At 42.5% G+C, this 18,772-nt stretch overlaps 1 protein-coding gene and 1 pseudogene across 3 annotated transcripts in view; both read left to right on the top strand.

Annotated features, from left to right (window-relative positions):
* Window positions 1-11,530: 11,530 nt before the first annotated feature.
* The window catches only part of LOC111828433, an 11,728-nt pseudogene continuing 4,486 nt past the window's right edge, over window positions 11,531-18,772 (top strand).
* LOC102426853 (zinc finger protein 345-like) overlaps window positions 11,534-18,772 on the top strand; it is a 51,866-nt gene continuing 44,627 nt past the window's right edge. For all 3 annotated transcript variants that reach the window (XM_023764951.1, XM_023764941.1, XM_023764949.1), the window contains exon 1: window positions 11,534-11,664. The gene's annotated coding sequence lies outside the window, so the exon portion shown is untranslated. The remainder of the gene's footprint in view (window positions 11,665-18,772) is intronic.

Genomic DNA, 18,772 nt, shown 5'->3' with positions numbered 1-18,772 from the left:
GAGAAGAATTACAGATGTGAGGAGTGTTGTAAGTCCTTGACCACCTGTGAGAACTTACTGAACATCACAGAACTGATACTGGCAAGAAGCCTTATTAATGTGAAAAATGTAGAAAAGCCTTTACCTGTACCTGAGAGAGTTTATACCAAAGAGAGTCCTTACAAATGTAGAGAATGTGCATGTACTGTACCCACAGCTCAAAATTTACTGAATAACAGACGATTATATTGGAGAAAGCCTTACACTGTAAACAATGTGAGAAAGCCTTTAATCTGAGGTCTACCCTACTCAACATTTTAGGAGTCATTCTAAAGAGAAAGAGCAATAATATAAAGTTTTCATCCAAAGATTCAGCCATGATTTATCATTGAGAATGATAAAATAAGGTTTTACAAATTATGAGCCATATGTCAAAGTGTATATCTTAATTTATATGTCGTACAACATCTAATAATTATTCCTGAATACAAGCCCAGCAGATATAAAGAATCTGAGAAAGCTTACTCAGTATGCAAACCTTACCCGACATCAGAATTCACACCGGAGAGAATCAGTACAAATGTAAACAATGTTTACATTTGTACTGATTATCCATAGTTTATTCCTCACATTTGAATTCATTCTAGAGAGAAACCTTAAATCTGAAGAATATGCGAAATCGTATAGTTGGACCTATAGCCCCAGTCAGTATTAGGGATTGTAATTGGGTAGAAAGTCTACATTCATGATATAGGAGGGAGGACTTTTGTTCAAAATATACAGTTTACAAATCTCCAAGGAATTTATGCCTTTAGATGACTTTAAAATGTAAAAACTTGCCCTAACAGGTTTGGCTCAGTGACGGGAGCGTCGGCCTGTGGACTGAAGGGTCCCAGGTTCGATTCCGGTCAAGGGCATGTACCTTGGTTGTGGGCACATCCCCAGTAGGGGGTGTGCAGGAGGCAGCTGAATAGATGTTTCTCACTATCACTCTCCTCCCTTCCTCTCTGTAAAAAATCAATAAAATATATTCTCAAAAAAAGAAGATGTTTCTAACTCTCTATCCCTCTCCCTTCCTCACTGTAAATAATCAATAAAATATTTCTTTAAATGTAAAGACTTGACCCAAGTATGTAATTGATTATGAATTTTAAAGTATTACTGAATTCACACTAGGTAGGTAGCCAAAATGCCTTTCAGGTATTGCTCTAAATCAATGTTTTCTACACAGTGTACTCCAAACTTTAAATGTAGTTAGTTAATATTTTGTGTGCTTGAATATATCAAAATAATTGATGTTTCCATATGTACAATTTCTCAGAGTGTTATCTCATTTATTTTGAAATCACTAAGTATTTTGAGAAGGAAATATTCATGTGATTCTACTCCCATATCACTTGATGCTGTTATGTGTTCTTCCTGGTGTATGTGTGAAATCATGTGGTTGACTCTTTCTGCCTTAAAGATCTGTGAGCTCTTGTATATTATATGGACTTCACTTATGCACTTTTTCCCATGGAATATTAGATATATTGTAAGGCACATATTTTTTTCTATTAGAGAATTACACTATTGAAAGAATCTCTTAAAATAATTCTTGAGTTTTATAAATGATGTCATCAAGGTTACTTCCTTTTCTGTGCCAATGTGTTCAGATGAAAACTTTCTGAGGGCATGTCCATTCGTGGTTTTGATGTACTTAGTCCACGTGTGTCATGAAAAAAAAAAAAGTTGAAATCTCTGATTTAAAGTTTTTGTGATGGAAGTACAATCAGGACAGTGCTGTCTGTATTAGGTTTTCCATAATTAAGAGGAATATTGCAATAGCAGTGACATTGTTGTACCCAGGATTCAGAATTGGCATGAACTCTGCATGTGGAAAGACAACACCTTTCCCAGGCTGCACTGCTGGCTGAACTCAGAAAATTTAATTCTATTTCTTTTGTTTCCTATTTCCTGTTTCTCTCTGGTTTTTCACTTTGTCTTCTAAGCTGCCATTCTTTTTGCAGTGCTATGACCACAGCATATCAAGCTTTTCTTGTCCCACATCAGCCCCTCAAGCCTGTGTAGCTTCTGCTCAGTTGTTTGGAATTCACTAATGCAATGACATTAGAATTTGGTGAATATTTTGCTTTATTTTCGCGAAGTAGGAAGCTCACCATTCAGGTTCTCATGCTGACACCTATCGTTTTTAATATGAATATGAACTTTTGGGATACCACAAATTAGCATCTGTGTACTTTTAATTAGAATGATTTTTCTTGTCCTGATACTCATTGGAAACTTTAACAATTTCTCAGTGTTGCATCAGTAACTTCTTTATTGGGGTGGGATTAGCCCATGTTAAACAGGTTTAATTCTCACTTTCTTGAAGGTAGCCTAATGTTGGTCATTATTTCTAGAGAAACCCCAGAGATTATGGCAGCTTTGCAGTTGAAATCTTTTATTATTTTGGATGCAAAGTTATTTTGTCTATTCACAGCGTGACCAGAGGTATGTCCATTGGCATTAGCTGTCCCTGGGGTGTTTTCCAAGCCATCACTCTAAGTTCCAGAGACGGCAGGATAGCACAGATTGAAATGAAAGCCCCACATTTATTATTTCACCAGTGTCCAGTGCTGAATTTGTACAAGGTGGTGAACATCAGTTCCTATCCACGTGCCACCCAAAGGACTGACAAAATCATTGCAGAGACAAGATGTTCAATATTCTTTTACTTTCTGAAATATGTATGTATATGTATCTGCTGATATTTTGTGATTGGGACTCATTTGGACCAGGAGCTTTATTAATTTGTTCTGTTACAGGACATAATATGGGATCCAGATCATTCATAGAATTCAGTCCCATCTGGACAATAGTTCCATATTCTGATACTGTAGTGTGCAATGTTGTGGAGGTGTATTGATACAAAATACACATACTTTTTTTTTCACGTGGCCATTAGGAAAATAGATGCAGCAGACACTGTCCCTTAGGTTAGAGGGCATTCTGTCTTCATTTTGTCCAGAATGCATATTCTTCCACTTTGGGGTGAAAAACTTTAAATCAGAGATTTCAACTTTTTTTTTTTTTCATGACACAGGTGGACTAAGTACTGAAACTCAGTGGTCCACCAAAATACATAACTTGACAGTCTGCTAAAAAAAAAGTCTGATTTTGATCCATGCACACCACACAGCTATTGCTGTGTTGGCTGTTGTAACCTATTTTATTCGACTATCTATGGGTAATGTAGTCTTTGCTATTGACTAAAAAGTCACTGTTGCTTGTTTTAAAAATTCTTGCAGCACATGAGTTTACCTGTGTGACACCCCGGTTGAAAAATCACAGCTGTAAACATATAAAATCCATCTTGTCTAATGTCATTTAAGATCACTTTTTTCTTATTATTTCTCTGGGAGATCTACTCATTGATGTCAATGGGAAGTTAAAGTCCTATGATTGTATTAACTTGAAAATGCCAATAACTATATACCTATCAATAATCACAATATAAATGGTTTCACTGCTTCAACCAGAAGACACAGGGTATCTGAATGGATAGGGAAAGAAGATCTTTACATATGCTGTCTACATGGCACCCACTTCAGATGAAAAACACAGCATGAAAGTAAAGGGTTGGAAAAAAGTTATTTCAGCTCTGCCTTTGGACCCCAAAGAAACTACTCTGCAGAGAATGTTGCTCTGGTGAGAGCTCTAATCTTTTTTTTTTTTTTTTTAATATATTTTATTGATTTTTTACAGGGAGGAAGGGAGAGAGACAGAGAGTCAGAAACATCGATGAGAGAGAAACATCGATCAGCTGCCTCCTGCACATCCCGCACTGGGGATGTGCCCGCAACCCAGGTACATGCCCTTGACCGGAATCGAACCCGGGACCTTTCAGTCCGCAGGCTGACGCTCTATCCACTGAGCCAAACCGGTTTCGGCTAGAGAGCTCTAATCTTGGACAGTGTACATTTGATAGGCATGAGAACAACCGTGCTCAGAGTTAGCTGACCCATGTGGAAGCGCTGCCTTTTAGTGAAGTCAGCACATAAACTTTCAATGTCCAGAAAGTTGTGGAAGGAGTTGGAGCAGGTCAGAGCAGGCCTGCTGTGAGTCTCAGGCAAAGATGCCTCTCTTTTAGGTGAACCACTTAATTGATGGCTTTACAGTCTCTTTATAAAATTTGGAAATCCAATACAGGACAAAAGTCTGCCTTTGGAGGTTAAAACAAGTGATTTCATGGAAATCAAATTTTTAAAATGCTGTGGTTGCAATCCCAATGTCAGATAAAACATACTTTGAAAGAGAGGCCATAGTAATGGAGGGATAATTCCTAATGCTAAAGGGATCAACTTATCAAGAGGGTAAAACCCTTGTAAACATTTGTGGATGCAAAGTAGGAGGACCTGAGTATATAAAGCTAATATTGGTTCACATGAAGGCAGAAATTTGTCTTTCCCCCTGGGATCTTTGTATTTTGGTTGTTGACTTGGGGAAATAGGGATACAGATGCTTCAAGACCTGTGACTTAAAATCACATTTTCTCATCCGATAGACTGTATTTTCCCTGTGGTGATAGAGTCTTTGAATGCACAGAGCATACTTTTTAAAAATATATATATTTCATTGATTTTTTACAGAGAGGAAGGGAGAGGGATAGAGAGAAACATCGAACAGCCGCCTCCTGCACACCCCCTACTGGGGATGTGCCTGCTACCAAGGTACATGCCCTTAACTGGAATCGAACCTGGGACCCTTCAGTCTGCAGCCCAACCCTCTACCCGCTGAGCCAAATAGAGCCAAACCAGTCAGGGCCAGAGCATACATTTTGATGATGAGGTATTTAACTTTTCTCTGTTTTTGTGTTGTTGTCATATCTCAAGCTATTGTAAAATCCTAGATCATGAAGGATTAACCCTATGTTTTTATGTCAGAGTTCTTACATTTAGCTCACATATGGCTTCTATATTTTGGATAAATCATAATCATTTTTATTGCAGTCACCTGCTCAATGAGAGTCCCCAGCTGAACACCAAGGTTTTTTGTGAGAAGGATGTGCAGAGAATAACAAATGGTTACTGTTCAAAAATCACATTCATGATGCATTTTAACACTAATTATGTCAGTTAAGACACCTCTTTGAACCTTAGTTCTATATGTGAACTTTCCATTTTGTTACCAGTTATTAATCCTTCTGAGTCCGAAACATCCTAATTCTATTCTGTAACCTCAGATGCATTCATAGAATCAGGCAAAGGTGTTTCTTCTATCAGTGTTCTTTTTTCCCATAGATTCTTGGGGATTTGTGCACATTAATATATCACTTCATATGTAGTCTCTTTGTTCCTGGTTTCTATTGAGCTGTCAGGGCATCATCCAGATGAGGCCCCTGAGCAATCCTTACTGACCGACCCGGCTGATAGTCCAGAGCCTACTTGCAGGCTCTACTCCATGTGAGAATAGACACCCCTTCTCAACGTGAGCACCTCACCAAAACCTGTGGCTGAGTTCCACGTTACTGCCTCATATAGAGACCTGAGGTAAGGATGTTAATTTCCTTATGTGAACATAAAAGGAAACAGGAAACCTAGCTTTCAAGTTTTTAGTGGCATCATTTAAACCCAAAATAATTTTAAACTTGAAATAAACAACCTAATATTATTCTGTTTCCTGTGGAAATTCTGGAGATGGTGCTGGTGGAGTTTGCATCAACCTGGTCACATCTGTATGTTCCACAGACATTTCTAAAAGCTTATTTCCAATACAGGGCTCCGGGTTTTCTCAAATAATAGGAGTTTTGAAAAATTTAAATTATTTTTATCCTAATATTTTAATAAGATTTTATTATACTTTTGTTAATTAAAAAAGTTTTTTTTAGTCATTACAGAGAGGAATGGAGAGGGAGAGATGGAAACATCAGTGGTGAGAGAGAATCATGGATCCCCTGCCTCCTGCATACCCCACACTGGCATGTAGCCCTCAACCGGAGCACGTGCCCTGAGCAGGAATGGAACCCCAACTTCTGGTTCATAGTCCTATGCTCAACCACTGAGCAACGCTGTCTGGGCAGGTTTTATTATTTTTAATAATTAAATGCTTATGCTGAGATAGATTGAAAGTTTGGAAAATACATTGCTTTTGGACAACAACAAAAAAACGAAGCTCCCAGGACTCAGCTTACTCCCAGTCATTTCTACTCACTATGCAGAGAATGTCCTGCTGTTTGTCTATAGATGGAATCTTTTTCAATGAAACATACTTCACACTAGATGTTCACTAACATACTGTGGTAAAAATTATTGTGGGTATAAAGGGAGATGTAATTTTTGGGTATTTGATAAATGGTCTTACTTTGTTTTAGGCTTACATTACAGAGAATGTGCCACCACACAAAATGTTGTAGAATTAATGATTCCTTTGTTGTTTATTTTTGACCCCTGGATGTGCCCCTATCTGGGCTAAAACCCTCAATCCTGGCAAATTGGGATGATGCTCTAACCAGCAAAGTTACTTCTTGGCCAGGACAAAATTTATGAATCTTTTTGTTGTGAATCCTCACCTGAATATTTTTCCATTGATTTTTAGAGAGACTGAAAGGAAGGGGGACAGACAGAAAGAAACATCTTTGTGGGAGAGACTCATAGATTGGTAGCCTCCTGCAAGGGCCAGGGATGCACCCTGCAAGGTGGGTACGTCCCCTTTACCGGAATCATAGCCAGGACTCTCAGTCCATGAGCCAGTGCTGTATCCACTGAGCGACACTGGCTGGGGCCAGAATTAATGATTCTTGAGCTAAAACTATGTCTTCGTGTCTCCAGTGTTTATATTTGGCAGGTTTATTATCCATACGTAACAGATCATTCAGAAAGAGAAAACAAAACAATAAATGGAGAATTCAGGAGTCAGGGGACGGTCAAATAGGTTATAATCCTATATATGCTAAGTGTCCAACCACTCATTTAACCATTTGACTGATAGCTATGATGTGCACTGACCACCAAGAGGCAGACACTCTGACTAGTAAGGTTAGCTTGGTGCTGTGGTCCAGCTGATCGGGACTGAGCAAGATGGGCCAGACACGCCCTTTAGCTCTCCCCCATCTCTCCCAGGCCCTGATTGTGCACCAGTGGGGTCCCTCTATCTGACCTGGACCCTCTCACAATTCGGGACCCCTTGGGGGATATAGGAGAGCCGGTCTTGGCTTGATCCCCACAGGCCAGGCGGAGGGACCCCAGCAGTGCACCAGGCCTCTAGTAATATAAGTAAACGTGTGGCCTGGCCTGTGTAACTTAGTGGATGAGCATTGACCTGTGAACCAGGAGGTCAGGTTAGATTCCTGGTCAGGACACATGCCTGGGTTTCCCCTTCAGTTCCAACAGGGGGTATGCAGGAGTCTGGAACATTGATTCTCTTTCATCATTGATGTTTCCCCCTACCTCTCTGAAATCAATAAAATATTCAAAAAATAAATGTAGTCTCTCTCTCTTTAAAATCCTTATCTAAGGATATTTTTTCCATTGATCTTAGAGAGAGTGGGAGGGATAGTGGGTAGAGAGACAGAAACATTGATATGAGAGAGACACATCAATTGGTTGCCTCCCTCAGGCACACAGGGCAGGCTGGAGACCAAACCTTCCACCCAGTTACCAGACCTGACTGGGAATCAAATCTGAGACCTTCTGGTGGGAGGGACGACACTCTAACCCACTGAGCCACACCTGCTGAGCTGTAGATTCTCTTTGAAGGGAAATATAATAAATTTGAAGGTACATTAAATGAGATATGACTGACAAATATGTCACCATGTAAGGAAGTTTATCTCAAAGGTCTTTCTAACCCTGTCCCATTTGGCTCATTTGGTTGCCTGTAGTGCCCTCCACCAAAAGGTTGCAGGTTTGATTCCTGGTCCCACAAATGCCTGAATTGAGGGTGTGATTCCAAATATCAGGACATGTTAGGGAGGCAACCAATGGATGTTTGTCTTGCACCTGGATGTTTCTCTCCATCTCTGCCTTCCTCTCTAAGGCATTCAGTTTTAAAAAGTCTTAAAAAATATCTTCAAAGCAAGGTATTTTCCAGCTTCCTGAGGCCCCAGAGAGCTGCCCTGCCAGCTGGAGGCACCTGCATCTATTAGCCCAAGTAAGGGGTCCTCAAACTTTTTAAACAGGAGGCCAGTTCACTGTCCCTCTGACTGTTGGAGGGCTGGACTATAGTTTAAAAAAAAACTATGAACAAATTCCTATGCACACTGCACATACCTTATTTTGAAGTAAAAAAAACAAAACTTCTCCCTAACTGGTTTGGCTCAGTGGATAGAGCGTTGGCCTGCGGACTGAAAGGTCCCAGGTTCAATTCCGGCCAAGGGCATGTACCTTGGTTGTGGGCACATCCCCAGTTTGGGCTGTGCAGGAAGCAGCTGATCGATGTTTCTCTCTCATCGATGTTCCTAACTCTATCCCTCTCCCTTCCTCTCTGTAAAAAATCAATAAAATATATTAAAAAAAAAATTCAAAAAAAAGGCTCTCCTAACTTCAAAAAAAGGCCCTACTAACTGCAAAAAAAAAAAAAAAATAGACCTCCTAACTTCAAAAAAAAAAATGCAGCAGCAGGCTCTGCACAGGCAAGCTCGTGACTCCTCTGATCACAACCGAGACTGAGAGGAGGAGTCGAGAGACAGAGAGAAGGAGGGGAGTCAGAGAGAGCAGCGTGCATTCCACACATGCGCACTCTGGGCCCAGGACAGTCGGCTGCTAAGCAACAGGCAGCTGTGGCAAAAACACCTGGTGGGCCGGATAAATGTTGGGCCATAGTTTGAGGACCCCTGGCCTAAGTGAAAGCACCAAAGAAAGGCTCAGCCACCCCGGAATTACGTGCAATGAAGAATTTTGCTTAATTTAAGCCACTGAACTTGGGGTGTTTTATTTCACAACAAAGACTAGTTGTAAGAGAAAAGAGTTCCTGAGATTGAGGTGCTCAGTAATAAAAACCTAATGCGTGTGACATGGTCCTGGGACTGGCTAGTGCAGTGGTCGGCAAACTCATTAGTCAACAGAGCCAAATATCAACAGTACGACGATTGAAATTTCTTTTGAGAGCCAAATTTTTAAAATTTAAACTATATAGGTAGGTACATTGTTAATAACTAAATGAGGGTACTCCTAAGGCTTAGGAAGAGCCACACTCAAGGGGCCAAAAAGCCTCATGTGGCTCGAGAGCCACAGTTTGCCGACCACGGGGCTAGTGGATACAGGCTGAAAGGAGACTGTTAGTGGACGCTGCAAGTGAAGGAATTAGGATGGAAGTCTGGAAGGACGGGAAATGGTGTTTTTTTTGTTTGGGGAAATCATGTTTTGATCTAGTGAAAAAGGTGACAAAACTTTTGCTAATAGCACATGAAGCAGAACAACTACCTGACCAACCCATGATTCTAAGCAATACTGAAGTATTGTTGCATTTAGAGAATCCATTTTGGGGTGGTTTTATATAACACATAATGAACTTGACTCGCTCTTAAGGACTGAATTTTGTCCCCTCACAATGGATATTTTGAAGGCCTAACCCCCAATATGTCTGTATTTGGAGATTGGGGGTTTAGGGAGGTCATTAAGGTTATATGAGGTCACAAGCGTGGGGTCCTATTCTGATAGAAGTGGAGTCCTTATAAAAGGAGATAGAATAACCTTTCTGTACATATTCTTTTTTAAAAAATTGTTTTATTGCTTAAAGTATTACAAAGAGTATTATATATGTCTCCTCTTTTTTTTTCTCCCCTTCACCTTCTGTACATATTCTTTAAAATTTTACTTGGATGACATTATCAAGGAAGGATCGTTCAATGTCTTCTTAAAAAAATATATATTTTATTGATTTTTTACAGAGAGGAAGGGAGAAGGGATAGAGAGTTAGAAATATCTATGAGAGAGAAACATTGATCAGCTGCCTCTTGCACAACTCCTACTGGGGATGTGCCCGCAACCAAGGTACATGCCCTTGGCCGGAATTGAACCTGGGGCCTTTCAGTCCACAGGCTGACGTTCTATCCGCTGAGCCAAACCAGTTAGGACTCCATGTCTTTTTCTGAGGTAAATCAGCAATGTTTATTTTTCATGTGTTTATTTTGGAGTAAGTGTTATATTCAAACGCTTGATGAAATAATAACAGGTGCGTAGTGAAAAAACAGTATTCAAGGTAATTTAATTCAAGAATGCCTTCCCAAACACAAAGACTTCAAAGACCAAAACTTACAACTAAAAAAGTTTATCCCTTGAAAAATACTTGAATTGAAATCTGTTTCCCACGGTGTTGGATGGGACTATCTCATCAGGTGCCTAACCATGAATGGATATCTGGGTCTGTCTCTGACACCCCCACCCTCCTGCTTCCCTAACTCAAGCTGCCTCTCCCTTCAGATGGGGAGACAGGGAGGGGCTGAGAGAGCAGGCTGCCCCCCCATCACTGAGGGTTTAAGGACTCCAGGAAAATTAGAGGCAGAAAGTTTCTGATTTCTACCCCTGGGTGACACCATGTCCCGCGTGGTTCAGGGTTTGGGATCTGGAGAAGGGCCACGGGCAAATGGCAGAGATGAGACAAGAAATAATAATTTGGAAATATTGGGGGCCAGGCGAAAGTCCAACTCAAGGGGAAGGACTCCCACTGGTGCCCAGGTGTTGCCAAACTTTTATTCAATTTTGGATAAACATATAGCCCTTAGGCAGGCAATTCCGGTAACTTTAAGACGGGCTATCTTAAAGGTCAGTAATATAAATAAAGATTTACTCTCAGACTATTTGGTCAGGAAATTGCTGAGCTACCATTGTCTCAACTAACCCATCAGTGCCTAGCTCTGGCCCTTGCCAGGGCTCAATGTTCACCAGCATTTAGGGCTCCTTTTTTACACTTCTCTGATAGTGAAGACAATGGATAGCTTCCAACAAAACCCAATCTGCCCGCCTTTCAAATTCTCTGTAACTTCACTGTGAGAATGTGTTCCCGGCTTGTGAAGATCCCGGGAAAGACCCCTCCCTGGGACACCTGCAGCTGAAGGGCAGACCAGCCATAGCTCTAAGCACAGCCTCTGGGATCTGGGAAACTTCTGTGTGAATTCCAGGTTCCTCCTCCCTCTTTATGCTTTTGCCACAGCTGCCATTTACTCGCTAGCACCCTAATAAAGGAACAGCCCCTCTATCTGGGGTGCCTTGTGCCATCATCGGGCACCTGGCCCTTTCCTCCCTTTAAAGAAGTAAAATAAACGCCCTCTCTCTGCTCCTGTCTCTTCTCTCCCTTGTGAATCCTTTTGCAGCCGCGTCACCAGCCAAAACCCTGACAATGACGTGGGAAACTCCCCCAGGAAGGGCTGTCCCTGTGGGAGGAGGTGCGGGGACCGGGGCTGCCCCCTCGCTCCTGCCCCGCCCTCCCTCCCTCTGTCCCTGCACAGGCCTGGCCGCCGGGCTCGGCCCCGCCCCCATCGCGGAGCCGCTCAGCTCAGGCTCTGGCCCCGCCCACCCCGCAGGGAGGCGCATGCGCAGTTCCTTGCAGACGCGGAAGCGGCCGTGGAGGGGAAGGTGGCGGTTCCCCTGAGGAGGGTGTTTGTCTTTAAAGCTGACGCTCCCCGTCCCCCTCCCCGCAGGGAAGGCTGAGGGCGCTGCCGGCGCTGAAGTCCTTGTTGGGGTCCCCGCCCCGGAGCCTCTCTCAGCGGTGAGTCCGCGTCCCGGGAGGCTGCGCGGTGCGGGCGCCACGTGCCTTTGGGAGGAAACGGAGGCCCCGGCCCGGGGTCTCTCCGCCTGTGGCTGTGGCCACCGCCTGCCGCGCGGTTTTCCTGCTGAAAACCGTTCCCGGGGCCGCCGGTCCTCCCCGCGGGGCTGAGAGTCTAGGTCAGGGGGTCCCCGCCCTTTGCGCCCCTCCCCCGCCCGGCGCTTTCCGCCCAAAGAGCCCGGATGGCTCCCGGCCTGGGGGTCTGCATCCCCCTCCTAGGCCCACCCCCATTTAATAAGGGGTCTGCGTGCCCGGGGAGCACAGTGTCCATGGGGGGGCTCGGGGAGGACGCGGTGTCCCCTGAAGAGGCGACCTGCCCGCAGGGAGGGGCTTTGTGGGCGCGGTGACTGCGGGGGGCGGGGGCCCAGGCTGGGGGGTCAGGAGAGGGAGTGAGAGACAGACACGTGGGCGGGAGAAAGGGCAGCGAGGGGTCCACAGAGAGGGGCCCATAGGGGTGTGGGGGGGAGACAGAGACAGATCCATAGACAGAAATACATAGTAGTGGGAGGAGGGGAACCCTAATTTGAATCAGAGGGAGCTGATGGTGTGTGGATGGTTAAGTTGTGGTATTTCGGCTGGGGTGTTGATATGGTTAATTTAACAACTGAGTTATTGAAGCAGATTTGACTGAGAATTATAAATCTCCAGTTTATGAAGTTTGCCAAATGTATACTTATTTGCTTCCATTTGCAAACCTTATTCACACAGAGGGAGAGACTGGTATGTTCCTGAGGGGCCCCTTGTCATTTGCTGGGATGGCAAGAAGGAGGTGACCTGGGACAAGGAATGACTGATCTGCCCCCACAGGATGCTTTATAAGGAATAGAAGGATCAATCTTTTCTTCTCTCCCATGGATTTCTGAGATTTTATTCATGTTAATAGTCATTAACTGCTGAAATAAGCATTGGTGACATCTCACAAGCAGCTCTTATCATTCTTTTTTTTTTTTTAATATATTTTATTGATTTTTCACAGAGAGGAAGGGAGAGAGATAGAGAGCCAGAAACATCGATGAGAGAGAAACATCGATCAGCCGCCTCCTGCACACCTCCCACTGGGGATGTACCCGAAACCCAGGCACATGCCCTTGACCGGAATCGAACGCGGGACCCCTCAGTCCACAGGCCGACGCTCTATCCACTGAGCCAAACCGGTTTGGGCCATTCTTTTCTTAATATAAGGTAGTCTCCACATTTTCACATCTTTTAAACCTAGATATCATTACATTTAAAAAAAAAATCACCACCCTAATTGTTTTTGTGGGTGTTTTTGTTTGTTTCTTTCTTTGTTTTTCTTCTTGCACCATTCCAGAGGTACTGCAATACCACCTTGATGCGTGGATAGAGCATCAGCCTGCAGACTGAAGTGTCCCAGGTTTGATTCTGGTCAAGGGCATGTGCCTTGGTTGCGGGCCCATCCCCAGATTAGCTCTATAATAAAGACTCTCTTATATACCCACATCTTCTCATGGCTTCTCCTTCTGCTGGTTGGTGTTCAAGAAGGTCCAGCCCCTGGCAGAGGGGCTCCAACCCCACAGTTGGGGTAGTTGAGCTGAGAGTAAAGGAGGAACTTAGACTAAGTTCCCAACAGTTGGTGCAGCGAGCAGGGTTCAAGGTGGAACTTGCTCTCACATTTAGCACTACGGGCAGGATTTAGGAGTAAGCAACCCTGGAGAAATGGATCCTACTCTGACACATGGCGTCATCCAGCAGAATTCAGAAGAATATATGGACTCAGAGCAGCTGTGCTGTGACAGATCACACTACCCAGAGGTCTCGGGCGTGCTGGGTTTGATGTGTTACCCAGCGCTACTGAAATCAGCTCTAGGAGAGCCTCACAGGCCTCAGGCGTGAACTGGTTAAAGATGGCATAGCGTGGGCCTCGGTGTAGGCTTTTTTGGGGGGATGTTAGGGGTGCTCTGTTGTGTTTGGTGTTTCAGGAAATCAGCACATGCTCTGGTTGCTATAGGAGTTTGTGGAAGTCTTTGGAAGGACAGACACATGAAGACAAATCAAAACACCTCACATGTAGGAGCTCAATGTTTCTGAGTCTCTCCTGTGACAAATGCAGGATGGGGTGGCCTTTTCCTCATTTCCAGGTTCTTCTCATTGTGGGTGTGAGGTGAGCTGATTAACAGGCTGTGCAGATGCCTTTGAAGGCACATTCTGTGACTCCTCAACATATTGTCACCTGAGAAAACTTCCCAGGACCAGGATCAGTAGCTGGGACCAGATGGCTGCTTCTCAGGTAAGAGATGTGTCCTGGGTCAGAGACTGTATTTGCTTTTAAACTAATATCTTTGGATTTATTTCTCTACTGTTGATGTTTTGCCTTGCTAGGTTGTTTTCCTTTCCTTATTTCTTTCCTATTTTCTGGTGATAGTCAATGTCAGCAGTTGCTATATTTCCCTCTCTTGTTCTTTTTTTTTTTTTTAAATATATTTTATTGATTTTTTACAGAGAGGAAGAGAGAGAGATAGAGAGTCAGAAACATCGATGAGAGAGAAACATCGATCAGCTGCCTCCTGCACATCTCCCACCGGGGATGTGCCCGCAACCCAGGCACATGCCCTTGACCGGAATCGAACCCGGGACCCTTCAGTCTACAGGCCGATGCTCTATCCACTGAGCCAAACTGGTCAGGGCATCCGTCTCTTGTTCTTGAAGTATATTTTTATTGATTGCTAAAAGGAAGAGAGAGAGAGTGGAGGATAGTAACATGAATGATGAGGATATCATTGATTGGCTGCATTCTGCACACCCCACATTGGGATCAATCTGGCAACCTGGGCATGTGTCCTGACCAGTGACCTCTTGGCTAATGGGTCAATGCTCAACCACTGAGGCACACCCACTGGACCAGGCAGATGATCTTGTTCTAAGATTACCCATAGTAAGTTTTCAAATAGGATTGTGGCTTCTATATGTTCTATTCCATGAGAACTGTAAATTCCTTTAACAGACCCCTTGAGATCAAAGTTATATATATTAATTTTTCCTGTGTTTTCATTTTTCGTGTATCCAGACATATGGCACGTGATCCGGTAACATTGGTATCACAAGTAAAAAGTGAGCTTGTAACCCAAGTGGAAACAGAGGCCCCATCTCAAAATGTGGATCCGCATCTGTATTTTCAGAAAACTGCAGTCGTTTTTTGTGTTACACTTGAAGTGCTTATATTTCAGACTCATCTTGACATTTCCTGCTGAGAAATATATACTACTGACCCTTAAGGATGCAAACACAGCACTCAGAAATCCATATACCTGTGTCCACGCCTTAATTTTAACTTTATTTTCCTGAAAAGCAAAATCTGTACCATGGATTGTTGGACATGTGTCATCCTCATTTGTAAGTGTTCGAAAACACATTAGACAATGTCACGAGGGCAAAGTGATCTTATTGGATGATTCAAGATACACCCCTAGGTCCAAACCTCTTCTAACACTGTTTTCATATTGAATGACATTAAGGACTCTTCTGGTGACCTCTTGGTAAATGAATCTTTTCTTTCAGGGACTGCTGACCTTCAGGGATGTGGCCATAGATTTCTCTCAGGAGGAGTGGGAATGCCTGGACCCAGATCAGCGGAAATTGTACCTGGATGTGATGTTGGAGAACTACAGCAACCTGGCCTCTGTGGGTGCGGATGAGTTCTTTCCTGAATTCCTATTCAGGGGTTTTGTTCCTTTTATTATTTTAACTAGAGGCCCGGTACACGAATTTGTGCAACAGTGGGGTCCCTTGTCCTGTCTTGCATGATTAGGCCGAAACCGGCTCTCTGACATCCCCCAAGAGATCCCGTATTGCAAGATGGCACAGGCCCGCCTAGGGACCCAACTGGGGAATGAACGGGGCCAGTGAAAGACGTGAGAGGTTGACTAGCCGGGAGGGACTGCAGGAGTGCTCCAGGGTGTGTCTGCCCCTCTTGCTCAGTCCTGTTCAGCTGGACCGCAGCAGCAAGGTAACCTACTGGTCAGAGTGTCTGCCCCCTGGTGGTCAATGCATGTCATAGCAAGCAGTTGAACTGCCTTAGCATTATCATTAACATAGTATGCTTTGGGTTTTTTTTGTTTTTTATTTAATGTATTTTATTGATTTTTTTTACAGAGAGGAAGGAAGAGGGATAGAGAGTTAGAAACATCGATGAGAGAGAAACATCGATCAGCTGCCTCCTGCACACTCCCCACTGGGGATGTGCCCGCAACCAAGGTACATGCCCTTGACCGGAATCGAACCCGAGACCCTTGAGTCCGCAGGCCAACGCTCTATCCACTGAGCCAAACCGGTTACGGCTAGTACGCTTTGATTGGTTGAACGGCCAACTGGTCGACCAGACACTTAGCATATTAGGCTTTTTATTGTATAGGATATCTTTAGGGGGCTTCTGCTTTCTAGGATAGATTCTTACACTCTGTGTTGTATATCTGATCTCTCAAAACTTCCATCTTGCAGAAATCTCTCGTTATGTATTAAACCACTACTTTCTCATTTGCTTTAAAAGGAAGGCTTACTTGTAACTACCTTTTTTTTTTTTTTAATAACGTGGACTACATTAGATTACTCACCTGAGGGAAATCCTGTAGTATCTGGCTCGTTGTGACTTGTGTACCTCAGTGAAAAAGTGTCATCAATGTTTCTCTTTGTGGTATCAGGTAATAATACCTCTTTTTATTTTTTAGCAAGATAATATTGCATCACATATATACAGTAACTTTTATTCATTCATTCAACTATCCATGGACATTTGAGTTGCTTCCATCAAATGTAGGCTCTTCTGAATAACATTGTAACGGATGCAGGTGTGTAAATGTCTCTTGCAGATCCTCCGTGAATAGTTTTCGATATATACCTAGAAGTAGGATGGCAGCCAGCAGTATTTTATACTTTATAGTATACAAATCATGCACCTTCTACATGAAATAAACTATTAATTATTTCATTTCTCTTTTTGCTGTTATTCATGTAATTACACACTTAATTTGTTATTTTGTACTAATTTCTGGTACGGTACAGGAACACAGTTAACTTTGAGGGTTGGCTTTATATACCATGTTTTGAGAAATTCATTGGATTTACATATATATATATATTTTTAATATTTTTTATTAATTTTTTTACAGAGAGGGAGAGGGATAGAGAGTTAGAAACACCGATGAGAGAGAAACATCGATCAGCTGCCTCCAGCACACCTCCTACTGGGGATGTGCCCGCAACTAAGGTACATGCCCTTGACTGGGATCGAACCTGGGACCTTTAAGTCCGAAGGCCGAAACATTATCCATTGAGCCAAACCGGTTAGGGCTACATACATTTTTAGAAATGTGATTTGCAATACACAATTCTGTCACCCCTTGACAGAGATCATTTTATTACAGTATTTTCTATTTTTGTTGTGACCATGGGAGCTACTTAAAATATTTTTTAAAATATATTTCTTTATTGATTTAAGAGAGAAGGGGAGAGGGAGGAAGAGATAGAAACATCAGTGATGAGAGTGTCATTGATTGGCTGCCTTCTGCATGGCCCCTACTGGGGACCAAGCCCACAGCCCGGGCATGTGGCCTTGGCTGGAATCGAACCTGGGACCTTTCAGTCCGTAGGCCGATGCTCTATCCACTGCACCAAACTCGCTAGAGCTACTTAAAATATTTTAAGGCTATTACCATATACTTTAAACTCAGTATGCCAATTGCATACAAAACTGTGCTACTTGCCATCTCTTCCCCTGTACCCACTAAAGTTATTGATATCACATATTCTTTTAGTTGTATGTCTTATAGCAGAGATTTAAGATTTCATTCCTTTTATTTATTTTTAAAATATTTTTTTAGAAGTTATTTTTTCATATGCTTTTACTATTGTATTCTGGGATTCATGATATTTTTATTGTTTTTTTTTTTAATCTGTTCTCATATTTATATTGTATTCTACTTAGTATTCAGTGAGCTGCTTGTATTTCAATGTCTCTTTCGCCAGTTGTCCTGATCTTCAAGTGTTAATTTTTTTGTATAAGCTGCCCAATCCTTTTCACTATTCTGTCTTTATGGAGTCCCCTTGTAGGTTGATTTGTTAGTGTCTTAGGAGTCCCTTGGGTTCCCTTCATATTTTCACATATTTGCTAGCTTCCCTGAATCAAAATTTTTAATGAATTATGTACAAATTCTTTAATTTTTTTTATTTTTATTTTTTAAATAGTCTTTATTGATTTCAGAGAGGAAAGGACGGGGAGAGATAGAAACATCAATGAAGAGAGAGAATCCTCGATCAGCTGCATCCTGGACGATTGGGGATTGAGCTTTTAACCAGGCCTGGGCCCGGACCTGGAACCAAACCGTGACCTCTTGGTTCATAGGTCGAAGCTCAATCACTGAGCTACTCCTGCCAGGCTGATTCTTTGATTTTTCAAGTTGATAACGTCTTTCATTGATGATTCCACTGTACTTTTTATTTAAATTTCTTTTATTTTATTGATTTTTTATAGAGAGGAAGGTAGAGGAATAGAGAGTTAGAAACATCGATCAGCTGCCTCCTGCACACCTCCTAATGGGGATGTGCCCACAATCAAGGTACATGCCCTTGACTGGAATCGAACCTGGGACCTTTCAGTCCACAGCCGATGCTCTATCCACTGAGCCAAACTGGTTAGGGCTCTACAGTACTTTTTAATTTGGGTATTATGTTTTTCAATTTCCCATTTCCGTGTGGTGTTTGTAAAATACTTTCTTTCTCATTGTATTTTTATTTTGGTTATAATATTTCGGTGATTTTATATAGTTGTCTTTTTTTTCTAGGTTTTGGTTTTAAGATACACATTTTGCATTTTTCTTCAGGGAATTAGTATATTTCCATTAATGTATTGCCCCTTTGATTACATTTATTTTGTGTTTCTGATGGGCCCCTTTTCTGTTTCTTTGCATGACTTGATATCTTTTGTTGAGATTCAGGAATTGTAAATAAGCAGGCTTTTGAGTATGCTTTCTATAGGAGGAAACAATAATAACCGTCTGTGGACAAAGTGTACTTTGGGTCTGTGAATGATCCACGTCTG

This window comes from Myotis lucifugus, unplaced genomic scaffold (genome assembly GCF_000147115.1).
Source record: "Myotis lucifugus unplaced genomic scaffold, Myoluc2.0 scaffold_365, whole genome shotgun sequence".
NCBI classification, from domain to species: Eukaryota; Metazoa; Chordata; class Mammalia; order Chiroptera; family Vespertilionidae; genus Myotis; species Myotis lucifugus.
This window is presented reverse-complemented; position numbering and strand designations above follow the sequence as displayed.